The sequence below is a fragment of the Pleurodeles waltl genome, chromosome 11 (assembly GCF_031143425.1).
Source record: "Pleurodeles waltl isolate 20211129_DDA chromosome 11, aPleWal1.hap1.20221129, whole genome shotgun sequence".
NCBI classification, from domain to species: domain Eukaryota; kingdom Metazoa; phylum Chordata; class Amphibia; order Caudata; family Salamandridae; genus Pleurodeles; species Pleurodeles waltl.
Window position 1 is genome coordinate 998849060 of NC_090450.1, and position 27860 is coordinate 998876919.

The window sequence follows — 27860 nt, forward strand, 5'->3', positions numbered from 1 at the left end:
GTCTGCGACTCTGTGGAAGTCGCCGCACCAGATCGTGACTGCCAGATTTCGACTATGCCGGAAGTGCTTGGATCCAATGCTTCGCACTGACAACGCCTCACCTCTACCGCTCTGCAGCAAGGACTCAACAACTCTTCATGAAGCTTCCGCCCCTTTGCTCCTTAGCACCAGAACCGACTTTGCCTCGGATCCAGCGACGCCGCGATCCCCGACTCCGTGCACCAGCTTGTTTCCGCATTTTCACGAGGTATGGTACCTGATGGTCTGTGTGACTCCGTGACCAGCGCCATTAGCATCGGATTGTTTGGAATTACTCCGTCACGATGCCGTGATATAACCTAATCGAAGCATTTGTGTTTCTAAGCGCTATTTTTGTGTTTAATCTTTGAAAATTCATAACGTTGCTTGTGTATGTTGGATTCTTGTTGTTTTGGTCTTGTTTTGTTTAGATAATTATTGGCTATGTTTCTAAACCTGTGTGGTATCTGTTTTGTAGCGTTTCACTGCATTACTGTGTGTGTTGGTACAAATACTTTATACATTGTCTCTGGGTTAAGCCTTCCTTCATGTGCCAAGCTACCAAGCAGGTGAGCGGGGGTTAACCAGGTGTGTTTCTCCTTTGCCCAGAATAGAGTGAGGGTCCTTGATTGGACAGGGAGTAACCTGACTGCCAACCAAATACCGCATTTCTAACATATGTCAACATTATAAACTGTGGGCAGGGATTTCCTTGCGAATATTTAGGGGGTTGTCATTGATGAGGAACGTTTCAGAGTCATGGATCAAAGAGCTTTCATACGACATTATTGACATTGATAATCTAGCAGCACTTGTATTAATGCAGAGTGAATGTCTTGGGTACATTGCTACCATATAATGTGTGTTCATCAATTTCTCCACCTCATTTCATAAGGTCAATAGGTTCTGCCTGCTGAAGACGCTGTTGGGTTAATGTGGTCTTTGCAGTCAATTATGACCATCACAATATTTGACAGGCCCTTGTTACATCAAGGAAGATCCTTGTGGACACTCAGCAAATAAGAGGACACCCTTGTGTGTGCCAAGCTTAGATTCCTGCAGCCATTATTTCTCATGTGTAGCTCCTTTTTGTACATCCTCATCTTCCTGCAACTTGACACAATTTGATGAAATTTGACTCAGTGAGATTACTTCCAACTATTAAGCAGGTGATATAATGATTTATTACTCTACTTCCTCACAGCTGTCGATATCATGAAAGGCATAAAATAAAAAAATCAACTGACTATCACTATGGGAAAATCAGTGCCCAGGTGTACTAAACCCTTCTGTTGCCATTGTGTCACACAAGGCAATTCAACACAACACAAGGGCTTAAGTGATATTTACTAAGCCACACAAAGTCACCTTACTTAATAAATTCAGAGTAACGCAAGACAGCGCAGATATCTGCCTTGTGTTACTCTATGTTGGGAAGGCATTCCATCAGTGGAGTGTAGGCATTCCTACCCATCCACTCATGGATATTGGTGCATTCCCAAATTTACTAAGGATGGTAAACCTGGGAATGTGTAAAAATATCATGCCATTCAAACAGAGGCGTATCGAGGGAAAATGTGTTTATTTCTCCTCGTTATTTTCTCTCTCTGCTGCAACAAACATAGTAAGAGCAAATGTCTCTAAGTATTGTTTTTATGCAGGAAGGTGTCACCATGATGCGCGGGTGCCTGCGGTGGTGCTGGGCAGTACACAGTGCTCCAGCACAGAGAATGAGCAGGAATGTGCAATATCTTCATAAATGTGGCACACTCCCATTTTCTCCATTTGATGCGGTGCAGCAAGTTGTTTTGCTGCGTTGCATCAAATGTTAGTAAATCTGGGGCTAGTTGTGGTCAATAGCAGGAGCATTTGCAAGGGCAACTAGCGCCCAGCATGAGGCAAAATAAAGAACATGACAAAGTGCACCAATCTAGAGCTCTTATGTGGTAACAAACTATCTTTGGTGATGTAGCTAGGCTCTAAGATGAGCCTGTGCAAGTTACTGTGAATTTCATCATGATTTCAGCAACAAATTCAAACCGATTCACTTGAAAGGCTACTCATGGTCTGAAGTTCCAAGGCAGTGCCTGTGCTGACATTTTGGACTCCAGGTCGATACACCATAGTTGGAAAACGAATGGATAACCTTGATTATAGAAGAACCAGTCAGGAGGTTTTTGTTGAGGTTGACATTGCATCATACTTTGTAATTATTAACACTTGAACTTGGTCTGCCCTCAAGCTGGGTGACTTCTCTGAGGGCCTGATCTAGATCTTGATGGTTTTACAGCCAATCTGCCACTGCAGCGGTCCCAAGTACTCCATCAAGCTGACGGTGGCCCGCCCGTCCTAAGTAGATCTATGGTGGGTCTGCTGCCATCCCCATGGACAGATTGGAATCTGTTGTGCCAGCTGCATCCCACAGCCGAAGCAGCGAATATCAATGTTGGCGATTAGCACGCAGTACCATCCTGATGTCAGGATCCCACCAGCCCCACTTACATAGCACAGCCATGCTGGCAGTGTATCAGCGGTAGTCTCATGACGGCGGGAGTCAGTCGCAGAAACCGTTCAGTATTGTACTATGGTGGTGGCTATTGGATGCATGCTAGCAGCCCACACCTGTTGTATATTTGACAATTGTGAACACCTGCAAAACACACTGTAAAACAGTCCATTCCAGACCATGATCCTTTGCCATCACACTGCAGCAGACTATTTTCCAGCAGAAATTGCCACGCTGGAGCCAGGGTTTCTCTCTCTGTGTTTTTTGTTCATATAATTTTATTAATTCTCCTTCATCTTTTTTGGGCACTAGTTCTTATTTGCCCACAATTATTCACAATGGCATGGAGGAGAAATCCATGTTTCATAGAGGGAGAGTTATCTGTCATGGTGGATGAAGTCATTAGAGTAGAGCCGCAAATATTTGGACCCCAAGTACAGAATACAACTATATCTCAGAAAAGGCAAATGTGGACTAGAAAAGTGAATAGAGTGAATGCTGCAGCTAACAATCTTTGTACACAGGAGGAAATCGGGCAGAAGTGGACGACTTGCGGGGGAGAGTGCGTTCCCTGCATCCAAACGTCACCTGGAGGCCCAGATGACTGGTGGTGGTTCTCGCAGCCCCCATTACAACTATTTCCCTGAGAAGAGAAGGTCTTGCAGCTCCTACATTCTGAAGGCTTGACTGGAATTCCTGGTGGAGTAGAGACAGGTAAAATGCACTTAGCAATGTATCAACAATCACAAATGGAGTTCTTGCCCTTAAGTTAGCTGGTTAGAATGTTTTATGACAAAAATCAGCCATATATATCTAAACTAGATGTTCACAAAATATCTTGTTTTATCCCAATTACTTGCATCATGGTGGTATCTCTTTCATGTGCAATGAGCCATGTGTTTACTGAGATTGTGTGCTGTTCCCCATGGAACACCCCTTGCATTTGCCTATTCCCTTGCTTTCTATCAATGTATGTTGCTGTTCGATAAGAAATATGTCCAAAACTCCCTCAAACTGCACATGAAGGTATAGTGCTTGTAAGTGTTATTTTCACCAATTCACACCATTCACATATGTGAGTACATGTTGTAAATGTGTGTTCATTGCCGCTATAGATTTTGAAATAGATATGTGTAACTCACTTTTTTAACAACTATTGTCCATGGTGTTAACAGATGACTACAACTACCATGATGCCCTCCCTTTTTTGTATCTGCAAATCAATAGTGCAATGTAATGTTGTTCTACCTTCCTTTATTGCTATATGTGCACACTTCTAAAAAAGTTGTGCATTTCTCAGTCACCATGTCATGGTATGTATGAAGATGTCAGTTGTTGTGTTGATAAAGCATATTGACACCTTCTCTTAGCTACATTAAGTTGATGTAATTACTCAAATAATTCATAGTCTGTGGAATACAAGATTTGCTATCATGCTATGTGGCATGCTGAATATTCTTAGTATCAACACACAAATTACTTTGCACTGTCCATGTGTTGGCCAATGACATTTTTTCTATTAACCTGAACTACAGTTTGTACAATGACAAAAGGAATATAAAAGAATAATGTAGAGAGAGCGTTTATACTGTGGAGCGGAAGCGCTGTCTTACAACAATGTTTCACGAAGGTCCCATTGTTACATCAGAGTGTGACTACAAAGGACATCATCCCCTTCCCAGACCAGGAACTGGTATCAACTAAAATATACGTGGGATAGTCTATTTATTAAGAAGTAGCAGTGGCACTCTCAGATGACATTTTTCTAAGTAATGATTTTAAACCTAGAAAGTTGTATTTGTAGATTAAATATATCCATTTAGGATGTGTGTGCACACATTCCAAAACAGAGCATGTGTCCTGTTTTGCAGTGACATTCAGTGAATTGTCACCTGCATGTCCACAGCACTTTTTTAGATAGCAAACTTGCATAGGGAATTTAAAACTTTTTCATTGTGATTTTATCTTGTATTTATTCTACTTTCAAACAGGTTACTATTCCGGAATCCTCACTTGGGTAGGGCTCATCTGGATTATATTATTGAATGAGGTAAGATAACTTGGCATTTAGAACTCTTGAGCCAGTTAGGGATCATTAACTATTAGGGATTCACAGCCCTGAATAATGCCCCTGACCTGTTAAGGCAACTTGATAGGGCAGAAACCTGTTGGCTAAGGGAGATGGGCTGAGCCATTGATCACAACAGAACCTTCTCAATTCGGTTTATAGATATGCCTGAGGACCCCGTTATTAAAGGAGAAGCACTGGGAGACCTCAAGGTATTTCTGTCCTGTAGCTTTATATATAAGAACTCCCTCCTGTCAGGATGCATCAGGAGGTCGAGTCCGCCCTTGTGGCACTGTCTTACCAGGGTGGCACTGTCTTACCAGGGTGTTGTGTTAATAAAGCATATTGACACCTTCTCTTAGCTACATTAAATTGATGTAATTACTGAAACAATTCATAGTCTGTGGAATACAAGATTTGCTATCATGCTATATGGCATGCTGAATATACGTAGTATCCACACACAAATTACTTTGCACTGTCCATGTGTTGGCCAATGACATTTTTTCTATTAACTTGAACTACAGTTTGTACAATGACAAAAGGAATCTAAAAGAATAATGTAGAGAGATGTTGCTGATGGTGAAGCATAACACAAATATGTGTGTGAGACATCCTCTTCCATATGAATGATCTTCCCTTGAGTATTATTATGACAGTTGTCCTGTGATGTCCCCACTTGGGACTCAAACTTGTTTACCCATATAGGGCATCAGTCTACTGACTTTGTTCATCGGCTACTGTACCTAGTGTGATTGGGTGTATGTGAATAGGGTGGCATCACCTCCCCCTCTCTCCTGGGTGTCCAAATCATGTAAATAAATGACAGCTACACATACTCCAAGACTGTTGTTGTATTTATTATGATATGTTATTTTTCATGTCTTTCTTCCACCAGCATTTTGTCAAAATCGATTGAACAATTAGTTGCAAAGGAAAATTAGATATGGTAATGTATCACCCATTTCATTTAAACATATCAAATGGAAATCACAATGTACTGGTGTCATACCTTTGTAGGTCAAACTCTGAGCTGATCTTTACAAACCATGCATAACCTTCTTGTAGCACACCACTGAAGGTTGGATGGGACATGCCACAGAGTATTGAAAATGTGGCCACAAAATGAAGTACTGCCATGACTTCCAATATTGGTGTTATTGCTGTTGAATTCATATTGTGAGGCAGGAGATCAGGCTCCAGCTGGTTACAGAGACCCAGGATAGTTTGTCCATTTAACCTGAACTTCTTGTAACATCCCTTTCCTCCATGGTGGCAAGGTCTTGAAATGGTATGAAGGCTTGAGGCTGTTGTCTTCTACCCATACCTGAGTTTCTGTGTGTATCGAAAAACATATAAGCTTAAATGGTCACACCATACTTTGATAATCAACAGACATCTTATGTCTTGGACACATTGGGAATCTCATTGTGTCATATATGGAGACATAATGTTAGCATGTGTTTCCTTTAAAACTCACTTTTTTCCTGTCTATTTTTTTTTATTACGTTCAAATAATACATTTGAAATGTATTGTTTGCAAAATGTAGTAAATTCTTTTTCTAAATACCCTCAACTGAGGTATTATTTCTCCCATGGCACTCTAGATGTCAAACACAGTCATGGTTCGCTTTTTAAAGAGTCATACCTAGCAAAAACAGTGTCATTCATATCTGACATTTGTAGATATACTAGCCTCCATTTTGAGTGTTGGTGATGCATTAGAAATTGAAAAATACCCAGCTTCATACCCTGAAATGGTGGATGCCTGACTTACCATCAGGACAATGGCTTGCTGATGAGAATCAGTGGAAGTTGACCATGTAGGTGGAGCACTCCACAACGCACCCTGCCATAGGCTAATGTGTGTGACAGCTATGCACGAAAGCCATTAGCTGTGTCTGTCTCTGTCATTGATCACATCCACCATGTTCTTGTACGCTGCATATTGAAATAAAGCTCACTTGCCTCCTAACACTGCGGCCAACAAGACCTCCTCATTTTTTGCAGCTTTTACCAACCTCTGGGAGCCAGGATGCTGGGCAAAACATGTGACAGGGCCCCTGCCTTCTCCCCTGTGGAACTGAAACTCCGCACCAGGGAGGTCCTGTCCCTGAACAGCCAGCTGTATTGGAACCCACATAAAGAGGGAGATGTTTGAATGGGAACTGTTTGACAAAGGAACTCATTCCCTCTTTATCCACAGGCAATTTGGCCCTTTTTGTTCATGAGTAAAGGGTTGTATTGGTGGGTAGTGAGATGAAAGACTTAGCTCAGTACAGGTTGTTGTTAGAGGACACTGAAAATGTCTGTGCATTAAAATGTAAAGTCACCTGTAAGAATTAGTAGAGTTTTCAGTTGCACTTACAATTTTAGGTTTAACAAGAGAAAATGCAGGCACCTTCCTTCCAGTGGCTACTAGGCACTGTGCCACTAGTTTAAGTGGAAACATACAGCCCAGGTTACCACTAGCTTAAGTGGAAACATACAGCCCAGGTAGAAATGAAAGAAATGTAAAGTCCTAGTTGAATTATTAAAGAATGTGATATGCTGTTCTGTCAAGTGAATGTACAGCCCATATTTTGGAATAGGAGTATCTTTCTGTTTTAACCATGTCGTGGAGCCACATATGGGGAAAGTTATTTCCTGTGCTGCCAGTCTGAAGGACAGAGTTTCTCAATCAGCCAATCAGTATGTTCCATTACTACACACACCTGTATATACATCACCCAAAACCATACTCTCGTTGACACATGGCAGCTCTCCCATACTGCCCTTAGCCACTGTATGTGGTGCAAAGCATAGGATCTGACTCTTGGAGGGTTAGACATAATGAAAATGTAGCAGTGCAAATAATGTTCAGGTTGTTCAGCCTTTAGTAGATTTGAACTAATCTTGAGTGGGTCTCAATACATGAAAAGTTTCCTATGCTTGGCTTAGATGGTGTCGGTGTCCTGTATTGGTAACATGAGGAAAAAAATGTTGAGGCTACTTCACAAATCATTGAAAAGTAGTGTTTCATAGGATCTTTGAGTTATTTGTAAATAATCTGTACTGTCTTTTCTGGGAATTCTTGTGAGATCTGCAACCAAATTGTGTCACTGCACTACAGACAAACAAAATCCTTCAAAACCTCTTTTCTTGTTGTTTGTTCTCATCCATAAAGGTCAACGCCCATCAGAAGCCTGATTTGTGGCAGGCCATCATGAAGAAGGTGTGGGCCATGGTGGTCTTTAAGTTGGGCAGCCTGCATTGCAGGAAGAAGTTGAAGGACCTCCGACGCTGGACCAGGAAGTCATCAGAAGTCCAGCTCGGCCAGGCCTCCCAATGAAGGAAGCATTCGCACCGCACCCTGAACCCCCTAATAGCCCGCATCCTTGCAGTGGACTACCCTGAGCTTGGTGGGCAGGTGAAAGCCCAACAGCAGCATCAAGGGGGTGAGTGATTGTATGTAGCTAATCTTGTTGTTTAACCTTTTTTATTGTACACAATGCTGTTTGGCATCAACATGATGGCTAGCACATATCCAATACACATGAGGAATTCTGGAGGTGTAAACTTTCTAGACTTTGTCTAATGCTGTGTTTGGTATATTGTTTTGTGCTAAAGTTTGTCACTGGATTCCTTATCACAAGTGAAGTACTGCAGACACACGACTGCATGTAAAAAGGGGTACCTGCGTATTCTACATTTTATGAGGGACATTGGTTCCAAGCATGCCCCATTTTAGGATTAGGTCAGGTGTGATGCACCATTTCAGATGCAAGTAAGTAAAGTAAGCCCTATTACTGATGATATCGCATAGTAAACACTCGTGAGACAGTTGGTGTTTCAGACTTTACATTGGTAAGGTGGTGCATAAAATTAGGATCATGAGCACCTGCACCTAAAGAACTGGAAATGTGTAAAATGGCATAATTCCTTATCTGAAATCTTGTAGAAATATTTTTCAATAGCAGCACTCAATTCCTTTCATGTAGACAGTAGCAGATTGTCATGAAGCCTCAGTCCTTCACAAATGTGTGTGTAAGCCAGTCTGTTTCAACCAACATGAATTTACATGCCAGGCTGTATTTATTGAAACCTGCAGCAATGTGTCAACATTGGTGACAGAGTAACACATACCCCAAATTACACTTAAGTGTCCTTAGTTATGTCCAGATGAGAAAGCAATGATGGTGAGAAAAGTGATACTTCAAAGAACAATTGCAGATGGAAGGTTACATCACATAGATGTGGGAGTATCCGATCTTAATAAGTTAATATCAGGCCCAAAATGTGTCTCTTTTGGAAACGGGGAAATGTTTTTGCTCTGTACAGAATTGGTTTAGGAATGTATCGAGGTGTATGTATTTACTAAAGAAGTCAAGCCATTTGTCATGCAGAGAAATGAAAGTGGATAAGAAACAAAAGGCATACATGATAAAAATCAAGCATATGGACTTTCTAGACTGCAAGCACATGGTTTGTGCAATTCTTCCCTGCAAGCATGAGATACTGATGATTAAGAAACCAGGTTTGAGTGCCTTGAAGCTGGTGTAGTATGTAGACATGGCAAATGTTTTGTGAGCTAGTTCACGTTCAAATCAGTTTTCACAGATACCCTCAAACTGTTGCATCTGTTTTCACAGCAGCATCGGGGCAAGGTGAAGGTGACAGTGGCCACGTAGGAGGGAAATCAGCTGGGCACTGTGGTCCTGGTGCAGACATCAATTACATCAATGAATCCAGTACCACATAGGGTGAGAAGACTGGCACGGAGGCCACAAGTGACTCGTCTTCATCTTCGGAGGCCTCCACAGATGACCAGTCCCTATTGGTGGTGGACCCTAGTGCGACTATTCTACCTGCATCATCATCCGCCACCCACAGTTCAATCTCCAACATTCCTTTTGCTCCCCCTGTTTGGCCATAGCAGCTCCCCTAAAAGGGGTGGAGTCACCTTTGCTGCAGGCATCACCCCTCTGCCTAGTCTCCCAGGCTGCACTCAATGAGGAGGCAGTTGATCTTTTGCAGACTATCACTGTGGGCCTGACCGTACTACTGAATTTCATCCAGGGGCTTAGTGGTCAGAATATCCAGATGCTAGCTTACCTGGATGGCATTCACAGTGCCCTGTCTGGCCTACAGCGATCATTCCAGGGTCGGGCCCCCTCATTGGCTGCAGCCTCTCACCCAACCCAACCTCATGCCCCAACTCCCACCCCTTCCTCATCCAAAATCCCTCTACCCAGCCCCATCCAGAGCACATGCACACCTTTACATGCACCCACTCAAACACACACAAGCAGCACATCCTGTCATACACACAGACACGGAAAGAAACACTGATACACACACACACACACACACATGCGGACACCACACACACCACCACAACCTCAAGCATACCCATAGACACAAATCCCACCATGACACAGATATCCACACTCACCACCAGCATGCCTGCAGACACCACACCCACCATGACACAGACATCCGCACTCACCATAAGCATACCTGCAGACACCACACTCACCACAACACAATCACCCACATCGATCACCACCACACCCGCAGTCACCACACCCACCATGACAAACACATGCACCAGCACACCCACGGACACCGCAACCACACATAAAACACCTCCACAACAGACACATCCACACACACACACACACATTCTGTACACAAATACCTGCACTCACCCACACAACAGACACAAAGCAAAACATACACCACATACACCAGACACTCAGGCACACACACCATCAATAGACATGTGCACAACAGCCACTCCCACTCCCTCTACCGCCAACCCCAACCCTCTCCCGGGCACCCTACCTTTTACCGAAGGAGGACCTCATGTCTGTGCTGCCCTGACCCCTTCCTCTTCCCAGACCACCCCTCCCAAACATAAGACCACCCAACCCAAACATCTTCGTACACCTTCCAACACCAGCCCACCCCTTCCACATCCCAACCCACACCTTCCAAAGCCAAACCCAGCCCTCCCACATCCAAACCCAGCCCTCCCAAATCCCAACCCATCCCTCCCAAATCCCAACCCATCCCTCTCAAACGCAAACCCACCCCTCCCAAACTCCAGCCCCGTAACATCATTGAGGTGCCTGCTCTCTGCCCCATAGATGCCCCTTCCAGAAGAGGTTTATTCTGGCCATGAAATTAGGAGGCAAGTGATGGGCATGCAACCAAGTCTGGACCTAATATGAACAAGGCTCTATTTTTTGTTGCCAAAAACTGTTTCAAATTCTTTTGAGAGATTTAGCTCATTAATATATGAAATATTTGCTTTGAGAATTCCTTTGTCCTGGCCTTATTTTTGGATTCTTACACATTTTTTGCTGATGATGTTATTTCTGCTAATGTGTGTGCCATGCACTTACTCTCATTTGTGAAAGTGACAAGCACAGGTTGTATATTTTAATTACTGGACACTTACACCAAAATTATATCGGTTTCTGTTACTGTGAACGTTGAATGCATGTGTGTTTATTTTGACATGATGTGTCAATAAGATGCACATATGCATTACACTGGGGACCTGTCACTTTTGAGTTAAATTAAATCTAATATCATAAATTGCACACACCAAGGGGACATGTGACCTTCATCCAACTCTGAAATGTTTGCAGTTTAGAGATGAGATTAGCTGTACATTTTGTGTACACCCCCTTGTGGTTTTGTGTAGTGCAATTGCAACAGTATCATGGACTAGAGGTGGGCAGAGTTCTTGCAGTTCCGCAACGCAGAATTCTGCAGAGTGAAGAAAAAACTCCACTAACACCGCCTAAATCTGCGCCAGGGGCGGAGTTGTGCTCAGCTTCCCATTTGCGCTGACTGGTGTGAGTCACGTCCTCCATGTTGCAATGTGAGCGCATATGGCACGCGGTTATTAACGCACAAGCCCACCTTGTTTTTCCTATTCTGTGCATGGTGCTGGGCCTACTTTTCAATCAAATCCTTATCTTTGCAATCTTTACTTTATCATACTTATCCTCCCCTGTTTTACATTTATTTCATTAGTGTATGTATTTGTGTTGGTATGTTTTTCATTTTTGCCTCTTTTTTTTATTTTCTGTGACTTTATTGTCTCTTTATAAGTTTTCCTCTAACGTCTCCTAACCTAATTTCTACCTCTCTAGTCCTTCTTTTCCCCCTGTCTTTTTTTTTTTATTCCGCCCAGCAGCATGGCAAAATGTAGGGAAGGAGGTGGCACCAGTGCCAGGGGTGCGTGAATCGCACACACTGCAGGCACCCACCCAGCCAAGGGGTGCAGCCTTGGGCCATTTTTAGTGAGAAGGAGGTGGCCACGTTTGCGTTTTTTATGCAGCGTCACCTCTCCTCCATGCTGGCAGCAGGTGGCAGGTCTGTGAGTGCGTACGGCCTCGAGGAGCGTCGACTGCTGTGGAAGAGTGTGAACAGTTGAGTCCGCTGATGCAGTGGTGTTCGGCGCACTCTGCAGTGGCTGATGCACCTATGGGCCTATATCCTTGACTGGGAGAGGGACCTGCTCGACCTGCTGGGCATCCAGGTTGCAGGGCGTGGTGAGCACTAGGAATTCATTATTATTAATTTTGTTGTGTCTTGTCCTATAATGCTATTTTTTTTCAAATAGCATGCTGCTCTCACTCAGAGATAAATTAAGTTAATGTAACGTAAAGTTACAAATATTATGCGTCATCTAATTTGAGCGAGCCAGGTGATCCGTGCTACCTAGTTCTGCTTGTTGCTGTAGGCGCTCGTTTGAGCTGATTATTTAAGAAGTTAAGCTTGCTGACTCCTCAGTCTTCCTGTCACCAAGATAGTTGTATTCCTGTGGTAGTAGTAGTAGAAAGTAATAAATATTGGTGAGTCAGCATTCTCTGTAGCCTTCCTTTATGTAGTGCGTACAGTCCCAAGCAATCTTCCAGTGAAGTATGCATACATCTATGCATTGAAAAGGGAAATTGACTAAATTGGCTCATCGAAGGGGGTTGCAAATGTTGTTTGCATAGCAAAGATAATTCGTTGCAATGCATTAGTACTTCCAAATGTAGTTTAGGAAATTTGAAATAGGACTTAGGTAAGGTGTTAGATATTAGGAATAGGTCAACTTGATCATATAGGTATTAGCCAATCCGATTCAGAAAACTACAATGTCAATATGTTACAGCATTTACCTTTGCCTGTCAAAATATTTTCTAGGAGATTAACTGTACCAGTAATCTAATTTTATCTTCATTTTTTCTTACATCAGCACCTAAGGCCAAGAAGAGGGCATTAGAGGGCCGGGCAGAGGAGGGTGCCACCACCAGTGCCCCGGTAGGTGGAAGTTCCACCGCTACCACCAGAGCCGTAAAAGATGGCTCTGCTGGCCCCAGTAAGTTCTTGTTAATATTGATTTCGTTGACTTTTAACTCTCCCCATTGGATTCATTCTTCCTCCTTTCTCCTATGCTGTGACTTTTCTTCAAATGCTCTTCGTCCGATTTATGTTTATTCTTATTATCCTACCCTGCATTATCCTTTTTTCTATATTTCTTGATTCTGTAGCTGAATTCCTCCTGTTTCTGTACCAATCTGTAGCTCAAGCTTTCCTCTGCTTGGTAATGCTGTCCCTCTCCCCTAACTGTATTATACCCTGTGGACTGGTTCTGTAAGACTAAGGCACTGGATTAAGTAGTTTACTGTAAAGATTGCCGAGTTTGTAGACCCAAGCAGGCTCTTCTATGCTTGTTTGTTGAGAAGGTTTTATATTTCTTGATCATGCTCAAATGATGAGAGAGTGGCAACGGTTATGTTGAATCCCTCCCCACCCAATGATTTGTTGTATTATCCCAGCAGTGCAGTAAAGTAATATGTGGACAGACCCATTGAATGGGCTAAAATTGCCAACCAAAACATATGTCCTTCATTGGACAAAAACAAATGTCAGGGCACTCATGAATTCATGATAATGTATCCAATCTTCTTTGAACAATGACAATAGTATCTTGTAGAGTTCGAGCCCATTTAATTTGTACAGTATACAGTTCAGCACAACAAAAAAGGCCGTCCTTGAAATCAAAGATTATGTAGCAATCACAGCCGAAATTCTTGTAGCATACACAGCCAACACGTGTTTCATCCTGTGAGAAAACAGGGCTGATTGCAGAGGCCCCCTAACTTTTTGCCCCCATTTTCCACTTTATGCTGGTGTTTTCCTGACTCTGATGGTGCCCTGGGTACAGCTAACCAGTCCCAGGGCCTGTGCTCTGTGTAAAATCAATATGCAAATTAGGCTAATTATAATTGGCTAAGTTAACCTACCTATAAGTCCCTAGTATATGGTAGGGCATGTAGGTGTAGGGACCACAGCATAGGTAGTGCACCCATAGGTGCACTGCTGAGGTGCCCAGTGTCATTTTAAAGGCAGGCCTGCCTTGCTGGCTGCTTTTAAATTAAAGTTATATGCAAATTCGACTTTGGAATTAAAAGTACTTCCAAAGTCTTAAACTACCTTATTTTTACATATAAGTCACCCCTAAGGTGTGCCCTATGTGCCCCTAGGGCTGGGTGCCATGTAACTATAAGCAGGGACTTTATAAAAATTGATTTATAAACCCTGGTGAGGTAAAAACAGCCAAATTCGTTTTTCCCTCATTGAAGTAAATGGCCTTCAGAGGCTAGAATGGGGAGACTTTATTTTAAATTTTAAAGTCTCCTTAAATGTTGCATACCAAGAATTTGGTATCAAATTAATTGTTGTAATAAATCCCACAACTTCCAGTTGTTGGATTTAATATAACTTGTTCAGGTAAAAAGTTTTAGACTTTACCTAAAAAGTTGCCAATTTCAGCCCTGCATTGTTTTTGCTGCTGTGCTCTGATTGGCCAGCCTGCAGCAGCTTAGCCAAGCTGCCTTGATGAGGTGTGAAGTGGTCTGGCTTCACACAAAGGAATGTGCTTGTGGGAGAGAATCTCCCCTCAGCAGATGGTGAGGCAGGAAGGGGGAGTGCTGCCAAACTGGTCTTCAAAGGCAGAGAAAGACATTTGGAGCAACCAGCAACACCCCCACATCCTGCAACCCCAGACAACTAGGTGCCCCCTTGATTAGATTAGGAGAGGGCAGGAGAGGGGTGTGTTTATGATTTTTAGCCACACCAGTGGGTGGGCTCAGCCAGATGTAACCTCCAAAAATCAGATTCAGCCATGTTGGATTTTTAGAAAATGTTGCCCTCTGGGATGGATTTTTGCCACACTTCCCAGGAAGTGGTCATCACAGGGGGACGACCCTGTACCTGATTGGAGAACCAGGACCCCCCTGCTTTTCACCCAGGAGCAAGGATAAAACTGGCAGACCTGCACCCACACCGCAGATCCCCACCAGATTTCAACAAGAAAAGAACTAAAGGAGAAGAAGGACTGCCCTGCTGGATCCCTGGCCTGCACTTGGAACCTGCACTCAGAAGGACTGCACCAGCTGCACACTTGGGCTTCACCACAAGAAGGACTTTGCCTGGCTTCAACTGGTTCAAGGAGGGACTCCCTGTTTGCTACAGGTGAAAAATTGCTATCCAGAGTCCCCTGCACCAACTCCTGAAGAAAGTGACCAGCTGACCACTGTCCAGTGGCCAAAAAGGAGTTTGCGCCAGGTGCATTCTGGGAGTGGTAGTCCGCACCCCCCAAGGACCATCTCAGAACTTCTGGACCCTTGGGGTGAGCTGTGGACCCCAAAAGAACCTTAAAAGAACATCTGGGTGAAGCCCCAGAAGTTTGGAGAAGATTTGAGAATTTTTGTAAAAAAGCTCCATAGAGGGACCGACCCGCCGCGGAAATTCTAGCCGGCTTGCCTCAACCGCGACCTGGCCTGATTTGGTGGTTCGTCCCGGTAAAGAAAAATCTCCGAAAAAGAGACTAAGGGGGTCATTCTGACCCCCGCGGGCGGCAGGAGCCGCCCGCCTGGAGGGAGCCGCCATATGGCCGCTCCGCGGTCGAAAGACCGCGGAGGCCATTCTGGCTTTCCCGCTGGGCTGGCGGGCGACCGCCAGAAGGCCGCCCGCCAGCCCAGCGGGAAACCCCTTCCCACGAGGAAGCCGGCTCCGAATGGAGCCGGCGGAGTGGGTAGGTGCGACGGGTGCAGTGGCACCCGTCGCGTATTTCAGTGTCTGCAAAGCAGACACTGAAATACAAAGTGGGGCCCTCTTACAGGGGCCCCTGCAGTGCCCATGCCAGTGGCATGGGCACTGCAGGGGCCCCCAGGGGCCCCACGACACCCCTCACCGCCATCCTGTTCCTGGCGGTCGGAACCACCAGGAACAGGATGGCGGTGAGGGGGTCGGAATCCCCCATGGCGGCGCAGCAAGCTGCGCCGCCATGGGGGATTCCCAGGGCAGCGGAAAACCGGCGGGAAACCGCCGGTTTTCCTGGTCTGACCGCGGCCAAACCGCCGCGGTCAGAATGCCCTGCGGGGCACCGCCAGAGTGTTGGCGGTGCTCCCGCATCCCCGGCCCCGGCGGTCCTTGACCGCCGGGGTCGGAATGACCCCCTAAGTCCGAAGGTAAAAAGTTGACCGTGACCTCCCAGCCATCGTATCCGAGAAGGGCTCCATGGACGTCGGATCAAGATCCAGGTTTACCCCGGTCGAAGGATTTTCACCTCGAAAAAACGACTAAGTCCGAAGGTAAAAATCTCCACCGAGGAATCCAGCATCGCGTATCCGGAGAAGGGCTCCAGGAGGTCGGATAGGACTGGCAGGTTCGTCCCGCTGAAGAAAATCTTCAAAATAAAGACTAAGTCAGAAGGTAACTTTTTAACCGAGGCCTCCCGCGACCTGTAGCCGAGCAGGGCTCCATCTCGGTCGGCCTGAAACTTTGACTTTGCCCCGGTCGAGGTGCAACCAGATGACCCGATTGGCGCTTTTTGTTTCTAAGCGCTAGAAAAATAATAATTCTTTAAAAATTCATATCTCTGGTTCCCTTTATCCGATTTTATTCGTTTTGGTGTCATTTTAAAGATAAAAATATAAACTATTTTTATAAATTGGTTTTGGATTTTAAACTGTTCCTGTGTTTTATTTAATTACTGTTTTGTGATATTTGAATGCTTTACACACTGTCTCCTAAGTTAAGCCTTGACGCTCGTTGCCAAGCTACCAAGGGTTGAGCTGGGGTTAATTTACTGAGACCTAACTGGACCTAAGTGGAGGTTAGTGGCTTGTCGTTAATAATTACGAAGCGGTTTCAAATCGTACCTAAAGTGAATTGAACGTAAGGTGAGTATCAATATGGTGAGCCTAATCGCAAAATCCCCAAGTGGGAACTTAATGACATAACAGAACAAAACAGAGATTCCCAAGGTCCTATATCACTCCTACGATCACTCACCTATTTAATAATGAAAATTATCTGAAGTAGGGGAACACACCACGATCAAGTCATCTCGCAGCGTTCCCAGTATCGGAACTAGCTTCGGAGACGACCGTCCCGGGAAATTTCTATTTAAACCGTCATCACGATCACGTAACCGACAAAACAATGGAAAGGGGACTAATACACAAATACGGGCGCCATCTTAGAAGGGTCTAAATATGTGGCTACGAAGAAGAAAATACCATCAATGTGAACAATGAGCAGAAAGAGCACCGAGTAGAGAAAAATCTTGTCCGAAATTGTTTTACATTAAATAAGGTAAACGGTCATAATCTGACAAGGAAAGCTTCAAAACCGTCCCCGTGGTTGTGGGCTGGATAATATAATCGGCCACATAAAAATGACATATAGTACCCGAAACTGCAAATGTCAGACAAATGACTAACTGTGCAAGAATAAAGAGATCCTAGTTGCCGTTTTGAACCAACGTCCCAACCAGATAAGTAAATAAGCCAATGGCAATAAGACTATTGAGTGACTCGTGAAATAATAGTGAAGGGGAAGATACTCAAGGTAACTGGGACGTGTCTCAATTAAAGATTATGCAACCTGTATGGCAAGTATAGACACACAGGGCGTGATTCCAACCATGGCGGTCGGTGATAAAGCGGCGGCCAACCCGCCAACAGGCAGGCGGTCCAAAAAATGGAATTCTTACCCTGGCGGGAACCGCCAACGCAGCCCGCCACCTTAACACTCCGACCGCCACGGCGGGACACACAAACAGCGCGGCGGTCACCGCCAACAGGCAGGCGGCAGACAATGTACCGCCCACACTATCACAACTCACCAATCCGCCACCTTTTCCGGGGCGGGAGCCCCGCCGATAAAAACACGACGGAAACAGACTACGAACGGGAAAACGCTCACCTATACACACTCCACGAGGATGGAGAACAGCATGGAACCCGAATTAAACATCCTACCAGCTATTGTCTACCTGCTCATCTACCACGAGTACGAACGCCGGCGCAGACGACAACGGTGAGTACTGCACCTACGACACAGGGGAGGGGGGAGGAGGAAAGCTTACGGGCACACACATATGGGACCCCCCCCACCCCCCAACTATCTACACACCAATGCAGAGCACCAAGTCACAGTGACACCACCCAAATCCCCCGGAATAATGCAAAGACATAATTAAAGTGAGAAACAAAATTTATGTACAAAATAGGTTCTTTGAAGTCATGGTAAAATAGCAATATGAATTGTAAAAAATCAAGTAAGAACATTGCGAAACCGATAAACATAGGCAATAAGTCCTGCACAGTAACTTAAATTTCCACTGTCCGTGGGCCAAAGTGTATCAACACATGGGCAAAGCCCACACAGGAGACCTGAGTCCGTTGGAGAGAACACTGCTGGGGCATCAGATGACAAAACTACAGGCACCTCAGGGGGAAGGGAAGGGGGGGCACCTCAGCCACATGAGTCCACGACGCCAGATCCTCGAAGGGTCCACCATGCCCAATGTGCCATCCTGGGGAGTGCAAAGCCACAGTCTCACAAGTCTCTGCAGTGGGTGGTCTGCCCACTGTGCCATCCTGGGGAGTGCAGAGACACAGGCCATCAGGTGGATTACAGACTCCACAGGTAATGGAGGAGGCAGGGTGCCCCGAGTGCAGCGTGAACACTAGCTCGACACAGAACCGGCACTGTCAATGGGCCAGCGGTGCTTGACAGGAAGGGCCCAGCGGAGCGGTGCTTGACAGGTTGGGCCCAGCGGAGCGGTGCTTGAGACGGCGGGGCCCAGCGGAGCGGTGCTTGAGACGGCGGTGCCCAGCGGAGCGGTGCTTGAGACGGCGGGGCCCAGCGGAGCGGTGCTTGAGACGGCGGGCCCAGTGGAGCGGTGCTTGACAGGAAGGGCCCAGCGGAGCGGTGCTTGACAGGAAGGGCCCAGCGGAGCGGTGCTTGAGACGGCAGGGCCCAGCGGAGCGGTGCTTGAGACGGCGGGGCCCAGCGGAGCGGTGCTTGAGACGGCGGGGCCCAGCGGAGCAGTGCTTGAGACGGCGGGGCCCAGCGGAGCGGTGCTTGACAGGAAGGGCCCAGCGGAGCGGTGCTTGAGACGGCGGGGCCCAGTGGAGCGGTGCCTGAGACGGCGGGGCCCAGCGGAGTGGTGCTTGACAGGAAGGGCCCAGCGGAGCGGTGCTTGAGACGGCAGGGCCCAGCGTAGCGGTGCCTTTCTGCACGGCGGGGCCCTCTTCAGCGGTGTCTTTCTGCACGGCGGGGCCCTGTTCAGCGGTGCCTTTCTGCACGGCGGGGCCCTCTTCAGCGGTGCTTTTCTGAACGGCGGGGCCCTCTTCAGCGGTGCCTTTCTGCACGGCGGGGCCCTCTTCAGCGGTGCCTTTCTGCACGGCGGGGCCCTCTTCAGCGGTGCTTGTCCAGTCATTCAAGGGAGCCAGACCTGGCCAGGACTCCCTGCTTAGTCGCCCTCTGACCGTGCAGTTGCTGGACCCTTCTGTGACTGAGTCCTGGGCCCGTGGGTGTCCTCCCTCACACCCGGGATGGGGCTTGTGGGGCCCTCCTGGTCCGCGCCCCTGCTGGCTGACTTCTCCGCCCTGCTGCCCTTGCCCTCCTTCGATGAGGCTCTCTGGCCCTTGCCTCCCCTGGATGTTGTGGCAGGTGACGGTCCAGGACTTTGCTCCTTGGGGGCAGCCGTGTCAGTCTTCTCGCGGCGGCCCTTGATTTTACGGGTCCTCTTTCCAGGGGGGGGGGCTGGCTGTCCCCTTGCTGCTGGCCGATGTATCAGTGCTGGGAAAGGGTGTACTCCAAAACCCGTGCACAATGGTGACACTTGAAGCAGGGCTGGTGGTGGCTGAGGTGCTCTTGGGACTCTTAGCAGATGGAGGGGGTGGGTCAGGTGGGGCAAAGAGGTTAAGTTTGGAGAGGTAAAGCTTTTTAGGACCAATGTAAAGGGTAGGTGTAGTGGGTATGGGAGTGGAGGAAGAGGATGTGGTTGTAGGAGAGTCAGGTGTGCTGTCTTTGGGTGCAGGTGCTTGTGACGTAGGCTGTCGTGAGGTGGTTGGCTGTTGGGTGGGTGGCTGCCTGCGTCTGTGTGTCTTGGAAGAGGGGGTGACAGACACAGTGGGAGAGGACACAGGGGACGTGTAAATGGCAGTGGGGGTGGTGACTGCACGTGTGCGGACTGTACTGGAGGGTGTGCTGGTGCTGGAAGTACTGGCTGATGGTGGTGTGCATGCAGGTGTGAGTGGAGACGTCACAGGGAGGGAGGAGGGAGACGAGGAGGAGGGGGACACAGAGGTGGTAGTGACTGTTGGCATGTCTGCATCTGGGTGTTGCTTGGGTGAATGCTTGTGTGATCTGTGGTGCTTATGTCTGGATGAGCTGCCCTTGGGTGTTGAGGTGTGTGCAGGCTGGTCTGATGGTGTGGATGGGATAGGCTGAGGAACAGGAGACAGAGACAGGGTGGAGGCAGTTAGAAGAGGGAGGCTGGAAACAGGGACAATGGCTGCCGTCAGTGCTGAGGCCTGAGCATTGAACGATTGTTGATGGGCAGCCTGACCCGAATGAATGCCCTCCAGGTATGCATTGCTCCTATGCACCTCCCTCTCTACCCCCTGGATGGCATTCAAAAGTGTAGACTGCCCAACAATGATGGTCTGTAGGAGGTCAATGACCTCCTCACTGAGGGCAGCAGGGGTAACAGGGGCAGGGCCTGAGGTGCCTGGGGCGAAGGAGATGCCCGCCTTCTTGGGCGAGCGGGCACGGAGCGAAGGCTGAGGGGCTGCTGGGAGGGCGGAGCTGGTGCGCTGGGTGGCGGCTGTACCTGTAGAGGCGGGGGCCCGGATGTTGCCGCCACCGCTAGGGAGCTCCCTTCCGAGGACGTGTCGGTGTCGCTGGTGTCACCACGGGTCCCCGTTGTGGTGCTCCCCTCGCCCTCCGTATCACTGGTGACCTCGGTGTCTGTACCATGGCCCACCGGGGCCTTGTGAGTTGCAGCTCCCCCGTGCTCCTATGCCAATTCTCCTCCACCTGATGATGCTAATGCACACATGCACAAGAAGATAAAGAAAAAGGGTGGGGGGAGAAATAAAAACAGGTTGAGTGCATGCATTGTCAACACCGTTGGCGGAGAGGACAGACACAGGAGCCTCATGCACTATGCCGCGCAATCGGGGTACACTACTCAGTACTTGTGACTAGGCCAACAGGTCTATGGACAACAAATGCGCACATGGGTGATGCTGGACCATGGATTGCTGTACTTGGCACCCTACAGAGGTGGGGGGCGGGGGCACAGGGCCATGCCTAAAGGAGGGGACTACACTACAGAAAGCGCTCTGGCCTAATGTCACCCACAGCCCTCCTCCCCCACCCAGACGCCTCCACTGCGTGTAAAGATAGCAGAATGTGCTGGTACTCACCCCCTTGTGTCTGCTGTGATGTCCTCACACGCCCATCCAAATCGGGGTAGGCCACCGCCAGGATCCGGGACATCAGGGGGGTCAAGGTACGACTGGCACCCCTCCTACGTTGGGAGGCCATCACCAGCAGTGACTCGGCGGTCTTCCTGGTCCCGCGGCGGATGTCCTCCCACCTCTTTCGGCAGTGGGTGCCCCGTCTGTTGTGGACCCCCAGGTCCCGGACTTCCTTGGCGATGGCACGCCAAATGTCGACTTTCTGATGGGCGCTGACCTATTTGACATGTACAGGGTGGGAAAGGAAATTTCAACATTTTTCTGCATGTTAGATGTGATTGCCCCCCCCTCTCCAACCCTGCCATGTGGCACATGCTCTCATCTGTCGTGCCTTGCACTCCTCATTCGCTCCCCACCCCACCATCTTACATCCACCATACACAACCCAGGCATAGCCCATTCAACGTGCACCCAGTGTACTTACCTGTTGGTCTGGAGGACCGTAGAGTAGCGCATACTGGGGCAGGACCCCATCCACAAGTTTCTCCAACTCTTCTGAAGTGAAGGCAGGGGCCCTTTCCCCAGTCGCAGCAGCCATTGTCTCTTCCAGACTGAGGTCACAGCAGCACTTGCAGTATAGGTCCTCTCCTGTGGATGGTCAGGTCTCGAGTGGTTAAGCAGATAGAAAATGGCGGTCACGCTCGCGGCGGTGCGTACCGCCGCGGTGCGTACCGCGACCGCCGGCGCACATCGTCATTGGCTCCTGAGACCCATAGGGTGCAATGTTAACCAATGCGCCTTCGCACAGCGGTCTTCGACTGCCTACCGCCACGGTGTGCCACACCAGCGCGTTGACCTCACATCCCACTGTCACACTTCTCAGGTCAGGCAGCCGCCATTACAAGGGCCCACATGGCTTAATTGCTACTGCGTCACACAGGCCTAGGCCTTGCATTACCACTCATACAAGCCTTTCAATGCATAGCGATTCGTGTACTGTGCAAGCTGTGTGAACGAACCTGTGGGTTGCTTGACTCTGTGCTCCATGTTGTCCTTCCTAGGCTCCGTCCGCTGGGACTTGCGAGGAGAAGGATGAATCCTCCTGTGTACCGACCGCTGGTGGACCTGTCGACAATGGAAGAACGACATATTATACTTCGATACCGACTTGACAGAGCCACTATACATAAACTGTGTGCCCAGCTGGAGCCAGACCTGATGTCCCCCATCCGCCAACCCACAGGGATTCCCCCTCTGGTGCAGGTTCTGTCAGTACTCCATTTTTTGGCAAGTGGGTCTTTTCAGACAACAGTGGCCATGTCATCAGGGATGTCTCAGCCTATGTTTTCTAAGGTTTTGTCCAGAGTGTTGTCTGCCCTGATGAAATACATGCGGAGATACATTGTTTTCCCTGAGGAGGGTGATTTGGCCACTGTGAAGGGTGATTTCTATGACCTTGGACATATCCCCAACATCATTGGTGCCATTGATGGGACCCATTTGGCTTTAGTACCCCCAAAAGACAATGAGCAGGTGTACAGAAATAGAAAAAATTACCATTCGATGAATGTCCAGGTGGTCTGTTTGGCTGACCAGTACATCTCTCATCTAAATGCCAAGTTCCCGGGGTCAGTGCATGACGCGTATGTCATGCGAAATAGCAGCATCCCTTATGTGATGGAACAGCTACAGAGACACCGTGTGTGGCTAATAGGTGACTCTGGTTACCCCAACCTGCCTTGGCTATTGACCCCAGTGAGGAATCCCCGGACCAGGGCAGAGGAACGGTACAATGAGGCACATGGGCGAACTAGGAGGATTATAGAACGGACCTTCGGGGTCCTGAAGGCCAGGTTTAGGTGCATGCATATGACAGGTGGATCCCTAATGTACTCACCAAAGAAGGTGTGTCATATCATCGTGGCCTGCTGTATGCTTCACAATCTTGCATTGCGACGCCAGGTGCCTTTCCTGCAGGAGGATGGTCCAGATGGTGGTGTTGTAGCAGCCGTTGAGCTTGTTGAGAGTGAAGAGGAGGAAGACGACGGGGACGACACGGACAACAGGGACACAGTTATACAGGGAGTGCAGAATTATTAGGCAAATGAGTATTTTGACCACATCATCCTCTTTATGCATGTTGTCTTACTCCAAGCTGTATAGGCTCGAAAGCCTACTACCAATTAAGCATATTAGGTGATGTGCATCTCTGTAATGAGAAGGGGTGTGGTCTAATGACATCAACACCCTATATCAGGTGTGCATAATTATTAGGCAACTTCCTTTCCTTTGGCAAAATGGGTCAAAAGAAGGACTTGACAGGCTCAGAAAAGTCAAAAATAGTGAGATATCTTGCAGAGGGATGCAGCACTCTTAAAATTGCAAAGCTTCTGAAGCGTGATCATCGAACAATCACGCGTTTCATTCAAAATAGTCAACAGGGTCGCAAGAAGCGTGTGGAAAAACCAAGGTGCAAAATAACTGCCCATGAACTGAGAAAAGTCAAGCGTGCAGCTGCCACGATGCCACTTGCCACCAGTTTGGCCATATTTCAGAGCTGCAACATCACTGGAGTGCCCAAAAGCACAAGGTGTGCAATACTCAGAGACATGGCCAAGGTAAGAAAGGCTGAAAGACGACCACCACTGAACAAGACACACAAGCTGAAACCTCAAGACTGGGCCAAGAAATATCTCAAGACTGATTTTTCTAAGGTTTTATGGACTGATGAAATGAGAGTGAGTCTTGATGGGCCAGATAGATGGGCCCGTGGCTGGATTGGTAAAGGGCAGAGAGCTCCAGTCCGACTCAGACGCCAGCAAGGTGGAGGTGGAGTACTGGTTTGGGCTGGTATCATCAAAGATGAGCTTGTGGGGCCTTTTCGGGTTGAGGATGGAGTCAAGCTCAACTCCCAGTCCTACTGCCAGTTCATGGAAGACACCTTCTTCAAGCAGTGGTACAGGAAGAAGTCTGCATCCTTCAAGAAAAACATGATTTTCATGCAGGACAATGCTCCATCACACGCGTCCAAGTACTCCACAGCGTGGCTGGCAAGAAAGGGTATAAAAGAAGGAAATCTAATGACATCTAATGAAAGCACACATCCGGTCCATCAAATTAACTCGATTCCATATGGTGAGATGGTGAGGGCAAGACGTAACTGTAGCCTTGAAACAGACTTTGTACCATGTGTTGAGGACATGAGCAATAGATTTAAAGCACGGGGATATTCTTCCAATGATTAGCAATGCTCGTACGAGGGCGATGCGTTTAAAAAGATCAGACACACTGTGCCATAAATCGAGACCTAGAGACAGTATTATTCGTTGTATTGTCAACTATACGAAAACAGCCACTCTACTACGGCAATGCATGAACAGATATTGGTATATCTTAACAGCTGATTCTAATCTCAGGAAGGTGATCCCGGATACCCCAGTCTTTACCTTTAGAAGAGGTAGAACTCTTAAGAATATTCTATGCCCCAATTTTCGCAGTAAACAAAACCATGAGAACTGGCTTACGAGACATAGTAAGTTTTTTTTTAAATGTGGACATTGTGGTATGTGTAGATGGGCCAAGTCAGGTATCTCTACATTCATGAGCTCTACTGGGATGCAATTTAACATCAATCACAATATTACATGCAATAGCAATTTTGTCATCTATATGATCGTATGCAATTGTGGCCTATATTACATAGGCAGGACTATCAGACCACTCAAGGCTAGGGCAAGTGAACACTTCAGAGCCCTAAGACAGGAGGACGAGAGATACCCTATAGTAAGCCACATGCGGCATTGCCCAAAACGTAACAACACGGTTGGGTTCGAATTCTTTGGATTTGATCTTATAAACAGAGACCCTAGAGGAGGTAACAGAGAGTTAGCCCTCAGGAGAAAAGAATGTTACTGGATCCTAAAACTCAGAGCGGTGGAATATGGTCTTAATACCGATTTTGAGATGGAGTATTATTTGGGTGACTAATGAACAATTTTGGTAATTATTGGAAGATGTGTTATATCTTGTTCTCTGCTTAGGGACTCTTACTTAGTACTTGAATACCACATGTAATATTAATTCATTTCAGATAAGCTTCTGTATCTTATGACTCATTCACCTCATGATATTATCAATAATGACTATTTTTGGATTCATTATGTGTTGCTCTAGCAATGAATATAAAATTTTCCTTATACTCACCACTCTCACACATTTTGCTTTATGCATTGTGGGTTGGGTTATACAACCATTGTAATATGTATATACCATCAGCACTTCATATGTATATAATCTATGTGAATTTTGGTTACAAGATTGTGTGTCTATACTTGCCATACAGGTTGCATAATCTTTAATTGTGACACGTCCCAGTTACCTTGAGTATCTTCCCCTTCACTATTATTTCACGAGTCACTCAATAGTCTTATTGCCATTGGCTTATTTACTTATCTGGTTGGGACGTTGGTTCAAAACGGCAACTAGGATTTCATTATTCTTGCACAGTTAGTCATTTGTCTGACATTTGCAGTTTCGGGTACTATATGTAATTTTTATGTGGCCGATTATATTTTGGTGTCACTATCCAGCCCACAACCACGGGGACGGTTTTGAAGCTTTCCTTGTCAGATTATGACTGTTTACCTTATTTAATGTAAAACAATTTCGGACAAGATTTTTCTCTACTCGGTGCTCTTTCCGCTCGTTGTTCACATTGATGGTATTTTCTTCTTCGTAGCCACATATTTAGACCCTTCTAAGATGGCGCCCGTATTTGTGTATTAGTCCCCTTTCCATTGTTTTGTCGGTTACGTGATCGTGATGACGGTTTAAATAGAAATTTCCCGGGACGGTCGTCTCCGACGCTAGTTCCGATACTGGGAACGCCGCGAGATGACTTGATCGTGGTGTGTTCCCCTACTTCAGATAATTTTCATTATTAAATAGGTGAGTGATCGTAGGAGTGATATAGGACCTTGGGAATCTCTGTTTTGTTCTGTTATGTCATTAAGTTCCCACTTGGGGATTTTGCGATTAGGCTCACCATATTGATACTCACCTTACGTTCAATTCACTTTAGGTACGATTTGAAACCGCTTCGTAATTATTAACGACGTCGGACTGACTATGCTTTTAAAGGTCAGTCGGGGCACACTGGCCATGTTTTTATCTAGCTACTTGGTGGGGATTTCCTTTCATTACGGGCATTTCAGGTTTTTTGGATTAATATAGTATCGGTTTATTGGTGTTTCCGCAGACATTGCAGAATCTGTAAGAAGATTATTTCCACCTAGAATGCTTACTTAAGTTAAGGTATGTCCTAACTGACTTTGGGATATACTATGGGTTTTCATACGACTTCCTGATAATTATTTTACATGGATTTGAGTGATTAGTGTTAGATCCACACTATTCCGGCTCTCTTTTACTCTCTTTATTTCACATTGGTGTCTCTTTATTATAGACCCGGTTTTTCGGGGACGTGCACATTTTCTGGTGTGTTAACCTTTGGCACATATAGACATTACATATGGTGGCCCTGTTTGTTGGCTCCAATGTATAACTGACTTGGGCATCCTCTGTGGATGGATGTTCTATATCTTATTTGATGAAGTATACTTTAACTTAATTTTGATTAATGTCACAATAGTCACAATTGGCATGTTTGCTTATTCTCACCATTGTCACGTTTGAATTGGTCGTGTTCTGCTCTGACCATTTCTTGTATACATACTACATCTGTAGTCATTGCTCTCATTTAATTTCAGCCCTGATGAAGTCCTTAAGAGAACATTTTCTCATAGGATGAAACACGTGTTGGCTGTGTATGCTACAAGAATTTTGGCTGTGATTGCTACATAATCTTTGATTTCAAGGACAGCCTTTTTTGTTGTGCTGAACTGTATACTGTACAAATTAAATGGGCTCGAACTCTACAAGATACTATTGTCATTGTTCAAAGAAGATTGGATACATTATCATGAATTCATGAATGCCCTGACATTTGTTTTTGTCCACTGTTAAGTTTCCCTTGAAACATTAGAGGATTAAGGAAGATCCTCTTGCCAGGAGCACCGTGCCACGATTAAGTTGGAATGTTACTATATGGACTCACTGTGAGCGCCCTAATCCTATGACTATCTTCCTTGGTACTATCGCTTTGGTTTCTATATGTTCTTCATTGACCAATTTACTCTACCCCTTTATTGCACTTCATTATCCTATCTCTGCCCCCCATCATGGTTGGCTTGGCTACTTGCTTTTCTAACATTGTCAACCAGCAAAGCGCCAAAACTGACTTTTTTGATGGGAAAGGAGGTAATATGAACTTAATTGCGGTCATGTGTTGCAGTTGTATTTTGTTAAAAAAAAGGGAGGTGTATGTGGCATCTAAATATGTAAATTTATTTCTATAGTTGAGCAGATCACCAGTGCTGGGGAAAGCATCAGTGCGTCAGATGCAGCACCTGAAGGAGGAGTCTCTACAGTGACA